Here is a 7,234-nt window from a genome sequence, read left to right as displayed (position 1 = left end):
GTGCAGCTCTGAACCTGCTTATTCTAGTACGGTGGCTTTGGTACAGGGCTTCCTTTTGATTCTTATTCTTTCTTCTGTGTGATAGCTTCATGCCTGGGAGGTCTGTGCTATTCTAATCTTTGCATTTTCCATCTCCCATTGCTTCCTGTTGCAAGATTGTTGAAGTGGAACCATCTTTAGTAAGTTATGGAGTATCCTATCTGAGCTCAAGTGAATGCATCATGGTCAGATGAAAAATGGTTGAGCTTTAAGTCATCTGGCATATGTCTTCAACAATTTCAATATAATACAGGAGGACACTTGTAATGGGTCTGCCTGAGATGCAGCCCTCACCGTGCTGTGCAGTGGTAGCTAGATAACACACCAGTGTTTTGACTACTGCTGAGCAGGGCTCACACAGCACCAAGGCTGCTTCCCCAACATTTCCCCAGTAGGCTGGGGGTGGGTAAAAACTTGGGGGGGGATATAGCCAGGACAGCTGACCCAGACTGACCAAAGGGATATTCCATCCCACATGACGTCTGCTCAGCAATATAAGCTGGGGAAAACAGGAAGAAGGGGGGGACATTCATTTCGCGTTTGTCGTCCAGAGCAACCGCTACGCGTACCAGAGCCCTACTTCCCAGGAAGTGGCTGGACATCGCCTGCTGATGGGAAGTGGAGAATAAGATCTTTTGTTTTGCTTTTGCTTCCGCTCGCGGCTTTTGCTTCATTAAACTGTCTTTATCTGACCCACGTGCCCGTTGTTATATTTTCTCTCCCCTGTCCAGCTGAGGGGGTGAGAGTGATAGAGTGGGTTTGGTGGGTACCTGGCATCTGGCCAGGGCCAAACCACCACAACACTGTAGAATTGTTAGAAATAACTTATTTTCTACACTTGCCGTTTGTACCTGTTGGTGTTATTGGTGGCTCTTGTCATGAATATCATGTTCTTTAACAGAATCACAGAATCACAGAATGTTAGGGGTTGGAAGGGACCTCGAAAGATCACATAGTCCAATCCACCTGCCAGAGCAGGATCAGAATAGGTCACACAGGAAAGCGTCCAGGCGGGATTTGAATGTCTCCAGAGAAGGAGACTCCACAGCCTCTCTGGGCAGCCTGTTCCAGTGCTCTGTCACCCTCAGTGAAAAAGTTTTTCCTTATGTTAATGTGGAACCTCCTGTGCTCCAGCTTGCACACATTGCCCCTTGTCCTGTCATTGGCTGACACCGGAAAGAGCCCGGCTCCATCCTCCTGACACTCGCCCTTTACGTATTTATAAACATTAATGAGGTCACCCCTCAGTCTCCTCTTCTCCAAGCTAAAGAGCCCCAGCTCCCTCAGCCTTTCGTCACAAGGGAGATGTTCCACCCCCTTAACCATCTCTGTGGCTCTGCGCTGGACTCTTTCAGGCAGTTCCCTGTCCTTCTTGAACTGAGGGGCCCAGAACTGGACACACTATTCCCGATGCGGCCTCACCAGGGCAGAGTAGAGGGGGAGGAGAACCTCTCTCGACCTGCTGACCACACCCCTTCTAATACCCCCCAGGATGCCATTGGCCTTCTTGGCCACGAGGGCACCTTGCTGGCTCATGGCCACCCTACTGCCCACCAGGACCCCCAGGTCCCTTTCCCCTATGCTGCTCTCTAACAGCTCAGTCCCCAAGCTATACTGATACATGGGGCTGTTCTTTCCCAGAGGCAAGACTCTACACGTGCCCTTGTTGTATTTCATTAAATTTCTCCCTGCCCAGCTCTCCAGCTTGTCCAGGTCTCTCTGAATGTGTCAGCCACTCCTCCCATTTCTGTGTCATCATTTCTGCTCAGAATATACAGAATTTAAATTATAGCCAGGCTGAAAGGCCCCTTCATCAGTTACCAGGTTCACTTTTTTTTCCTGTAACATTGCTTTAGGTAACAAGGTATACTGTTTGAAAGGATCATGTTTGAAAGCAGCTGGTCTGTAAGGAATTGAGATGTACTGTAAGCAGGCTACTGCATCAAGCTACTGTTTATGCTAATCTGTAAACACTTCACTACCAAAAGCTAAGAAATACTTCTGTTTGCATTGGAAAGCTGTTCTAAAAGGGAAGCTCGAGTATGAATGTAAAGTACACAGATATTTTACAAAGTCCTAGTGAGCATTTTTCTCTGCTCTGATTTTTTTCATTGTCCACCTCCAAAGTGGGCATGCACAAATAATCTTTGTACAGGATAAAAACATTTTCTTAGTTGAGGTTAATGAATTAGTCATTCTGAAAATGCAATATGGACATATCTTAATGTTCCAGTTAAACTATAAATTAGAATAATTTCATTTTTAGTATTTTGTTTGATGAACCTGCTGAAAAATGAACACATTGTTGCATGTGGAACTGGTGATCCTGGCTGTGGCTATGGATACCTTTTGCTTCCACTGCAAGGATCTGTTCTCAGTCGCTTAACTGCTGAATACTTTACTTTGTGCGACCATTTTCCCTGGCTGATCAGGTCACTGGGGATGCAGCTGCAGGGTGCCAGAGCCCAGCAGCTATGCTGAAGGCAGCTAAAATGGGAAAACCCAATGGCAAAAGAGGGAAAAGAAATTTCAGTGGCAAGAATAAATGGGAGCAAACAGGAGGGGGGACAAGCTTATAATCTTGAAAAGAAAGGTCTGCAAAATGTCTCCATCCAGATCATGTAGCTGAAAGCAAGAGCCCTTTTTACTGATGCCAGTGAAGTGTTCCTTCCTGTCTCTTAGTGGCTAGTCTCATGTTAGAAGATTATAGCCAACATTTGTGCATATGGTTATCTCAAATTATGCAGTTGCATAGTAAGAAAGTAAAAATCTTAAGTGGTTCATATAGAGGTTTGATGTAGTTCTCTTATTCCTTGACTCTATTTTTTAGATTTTTTCACTTTATGTTGAGAGAACATAAAGCTGGTCAGGATCTGCCAGGTTTAACAATAAGCAAGCAAGATGTTGATTTTAGTGGATGTTTTTGAAAGTTTTTATCTTAATCTTGCTAATTTATTTACTTGGATCATACTGTGGGCTAACCACAAGGATATGAATGTAAATTAATGTTGATGAAGGACTCAGTACAAGGGTATCAGAGGCACACTTAAGAGGAGTGGAGTAGTTCTGTATTTTGTGCACAATGTGTTAAGTAGGTAAAACCAAAATATCGAGTAAGGCAGATGTCCTGCCAGGTGAATGGTATGTACTTATGCACTTAAAGCCTAACAGGTATTGCATGCCTGCAAGGGCTTTACAGTTGTACAGGCTTGTGCTTCCTGGCCTGCAGTCAGGTTCTGTATTTCTCATCTGGAAAGTGTTTGACCTTAATTTTCTTTGAATACCTTTCTCTTGCTACTTCCAAAGGCGGTCCTGATGCTTGAATAGTTTCCTGTTGTATGAATGGGAAAATTAAGACTGAAAAAAGGGATTAGAGAAAAGCTGGAGCTTCTGTAAAATCCTGAAGGGATTTTAGGAGCAGGCATAGTCCTGTGGGTGAGGATAAGGGCATGCTCCAAGTAATCCCAGGTGTAGAAGTCCCCTTACCTAAAGGGTGCATTATTGCTAGAGTAGGGCAGGAGTGGGGAAAAAAAGAGCTCTCCAAGGAGGTGAGGCTGGTACTTGATCAAAGTGAAATCAAAAGAATTAGGCGCAGCCTGTCTTAACTCATACAGTGGTCAAAACTGTGCAGCTACAGTTTAGATTAAATCTGCTTTTAATTTTTTTTTTTTTTTTTTTTTGGTGTCTGGCTGCTATTAAGACTTCTGAAAGACAGATGGCCTCACTTTTGAATTTTTGGCAGATTTTGTGGTGCAGAAACAGCGAGTCAGTAGCAAAAGTATGGGCCCAGAAGCTAGGACCCACTCACTGGTTTCTTTCCCTGGATGCCTAATGGCAGGTAGCAATTACAGCTAGAGCTGACTTCAAGGAGCAAGGGTGGAGAGGTAAGGTTGGAGCAGAAACTGCTCTAATAAAGAGTGGAAAACAATTTCTAAAGAAAATAAGAACAAACGGTGAAAAGGACTTTGCAGAGGCATGGCTTGTGGGGCTGGGTGGTGGAATAGCTCAGTGTTTCACAGAAACAGCTGAGTAAAATGAAGGATGGGCAGCTTGGGTCTGCTGAATACAGGGGCTTCAGCTGTCCTGCAGCTGCTTATCAGTAGCTCTCATTACCTCCCAGGTGGGCCTGAGCTGCCTGGTGGGGCTGGGGGAGCAAACTGGCCTCTGGAAGAGAGCTGTAAGGGCAGCTAGTGAGGTCTTGGTGCTGCACTGGCTGAAGGAGCAACGGGTGGCATGTAGGTGGGGTGCTCAGCAGGGTTTGGGGGGCTCAGAAACACATCTTGGGGAGAAGAATCTGCAAGGAGGAAGAGGACTAGTGGAAAGCTGTAGCTTACAGCTTCAGGCAGAGCTGGAGGGCTCTGTAGCACAGCCAGTATCTGGCGCAGTCAACAAAGACCTGCAAGCTGGTGTCCGAGTGTTTTAATGGTGTTTAACCCCTGTCAAAGAGTAGACACAGAAGCAAGACGAGGAAATATGGGTGAAGTAGTTTTGCCTGAGCAGTGTGTTGCTAAGCAGTGTCTGAAGGAGGTGTGTGGGTGGGGGATGCACGGAAGCTGAGTAGAGGAGCCTAGTTTTGCAACTGTTTCACTGTTATTTTTTTAAGAAAAAATGATAAAAATCCATCTCTCCTATGTAAGGTAACTCTTAGGATTTGCCAAACCAGGACAGACAGACTTCATTAACTAATACACAGAAAGCAAAGAAGAAACCTTTTTGATTACCTTTGAAACAGTGGCAATCTTGACAGAGCTGCAGGGCGACAGGGGACAAACAGTGCTCTTGTCTTTATTGGGAGGTGAGGTGTAGGACCTGGTGTGGCGAGGTAGATGGTGAGCAGGGCAAGCCTTGCTCCACAGGACGTACAGGGAGTGCTGTGAGGGGAGTGTATGTGGACCAAGAAAGGGCATTTCATAATGTTTGCAGATGTTAGGAGTGCCCAGCAGCAGCAATATGTTGGCTGCTGTCACCGTTATGTATCAATATATGTGGTTAATGGTTATGCTTACAAATGGTTTTCCTGGTCATTAATGGTGTGGGGAATAGCAGCTTGACTTGGAGTGCAGGGAGGGGTCTCTGGGCCTTGCTGCCTGGGTGTCTGGTTGTCTCTGCTCTTGAGGAAGTTCTTATTCCCTGGAATTTCTTCAGCATGAGCCTGGTCTTCCTGCAAAGCTCATTTGTGACTGGCACCTGGATGGTATTGTCCTACCCTTCATGCAAGAAAGCTTGACCATGTAGGGATAGACAAGTCATTTTATCTTTGGCTTACTTTGGCAAGGTCCTAGGGTGACGTCAGTCCTTGGCCAGGCCAGGTGACCTTCCCCTCCAGCTGCTTGGCCAGGGCCTCTGCATGGTCTTCCCTCAAGGGTGCTTTCTGTGCCTTAGCTGTATGCAAAGTAGTGAAAGTCTGGGCTTTGGGGGAACTCCAGTGACTCCAGGGAGAAAAGACCATGGTGTGGCCAGAGAGAAGAGAGGTGAGATGCTGATAATTGTTTTTGAAGTATCTGATCCCCAAGAGGAAGAAGCTGCTCAATGTTCACCCAGACCTCAGATGTGTTGCCATCGATGGCCTATAGTACTGACGTGACAGGAAGAAAAGCGAACAGCTCCATGTAGTGCAGAGCAGTATTGCTTAGCCAAGAGAACAAACTTCCCAATCAATGGTCTGTTTTCTATTTTCTTACTCTTAAACAAAATCTTCTGACCATTTCACTCTTTGTTTCCATTCCTAATTATTAACTTGTTATCCTATGTCTTTCTCAATCTTTCACAATCTGTGGGTTCTCAAAACTGCCTCTAGTTGTTGTGGATCTTCACCTGTCTAAGATATAACCCATTCTGTCCATGTATCTCGAGATTCTTCACTGGGGCTCTTCTTCTCTGCCCAGCTCTCGAGTCAGCAGTGTCGTCTCCGCACTATGCTGCCCCACCTGTATCAGGGTGATGCTGCACAGGCTCTTCTCCCATTTTTGACTTTCTCCAGCTCCTTCCATGCATTTCCTGCCCCTGATTATATTAAATAAACATGCTTTTGAGCCCCCTGCAGCGTAGACACTCACACCCAACGTGTCACTTTTCACTTGACTTTGAGAGGATGACATCTGCCTTTGGCCAACGATGCTGGATTGTGTCATCCATGCGGCCAGGTTTGAAAAGGCTGTCCTGGTACTTTCTTCGATGCTGTCTCTGGAGGTCAGTGAAATGTCATTGCTATCTTCCTTCCTAGAGATGATGTTTCACACACACACTGCCCGCCCCCCCCCCAGCCTTCCAAAGTGAAATGAAGCCAAATGAGGAACCTTGACAACTCAGGCTACTCTGATGTCTGCCTGGCTCTTGGACCGTATTGCATGTAAATTGTGTCCGCTCTCCCATCGGTGCCTTGTAAGCAGTTTTTTCCAGTGTCTGGTACATTAGGCTTCTGTCCCTTGATCTAAGGCTTCTAAGAAGTACAGTAACACAAATAATGGATACTGAGACTCAGAGGAACAGTATCACAACAATTGAAATTTCTTCCTGAAATTTTCAAAACAACAGGGTGTCCTGTATTGTTCACTATAATGCAGCTGAGGGCACTGGCATCCTGCTAGTATGCATCTAGGTGCAATGTCACTTGAGCAGAAGGGACGCTTCTAGCTGCGGTCGTGCCTGTGGGCTCCAGGAGCCAGAAGAGGGTGCTGGAGATCTTCGGCTGGCTCTGGTCTCTGCTCTTGCTCTACTTAGAGATTTTGTGCAACTATAATTAGTGAATCTGGTTTTGTTTTTCTAAACTGGTGTAACTAAGTAGTCCAGGGTTTTTTTTTTTTACTATACCAGCCGCTACATGCAGTGACAGTTATACTGTTCACAGTATAATAGAATCCACAGAATTATATGTTCACTGTTCTACTTTGGTACAGTTTATGACTATGCTCATGAAACAATTGAAATAGATGCCTGTTGTAGGTTGGAGTTTGGCTAGAGATGTTCTTAAGCACGTACAGGTGTATTCTAAACAAAGGAAGGAAAGTGAGTTCTGTTACGTTTTTAGCTACACAAATTCTGTGCATACACGAGCATTTGTTTAAAGAAAAGCTGGGAGCAAAATCAGTTGTGTTCTCTGTTCTGCCACAATTCTCCCCTGAAGCAAATCTCCTATTTGAAGATTGCTGTTTGCATTCCTGTGCTGCAGTGATGTTGTCTGAAACTTTGCAGTATT

This window comes from Leptosomus discolor, chromosome Z (assembly GCF_034619465.1).
Source record: "Leptosomus discolor isolate bLepDis1 chromosome Z, bLepDis1.hap2, whole genome shotgun sequence".
Lineage (NCBI taxonomy): Eukaryota > Metazoa > Chordata > Aves > Leptosomiformes > Leptosomidae > Leptosomus > Leptosomus discolor.
Note: the sequence above shows the minus strand (reverse complement) of the source record.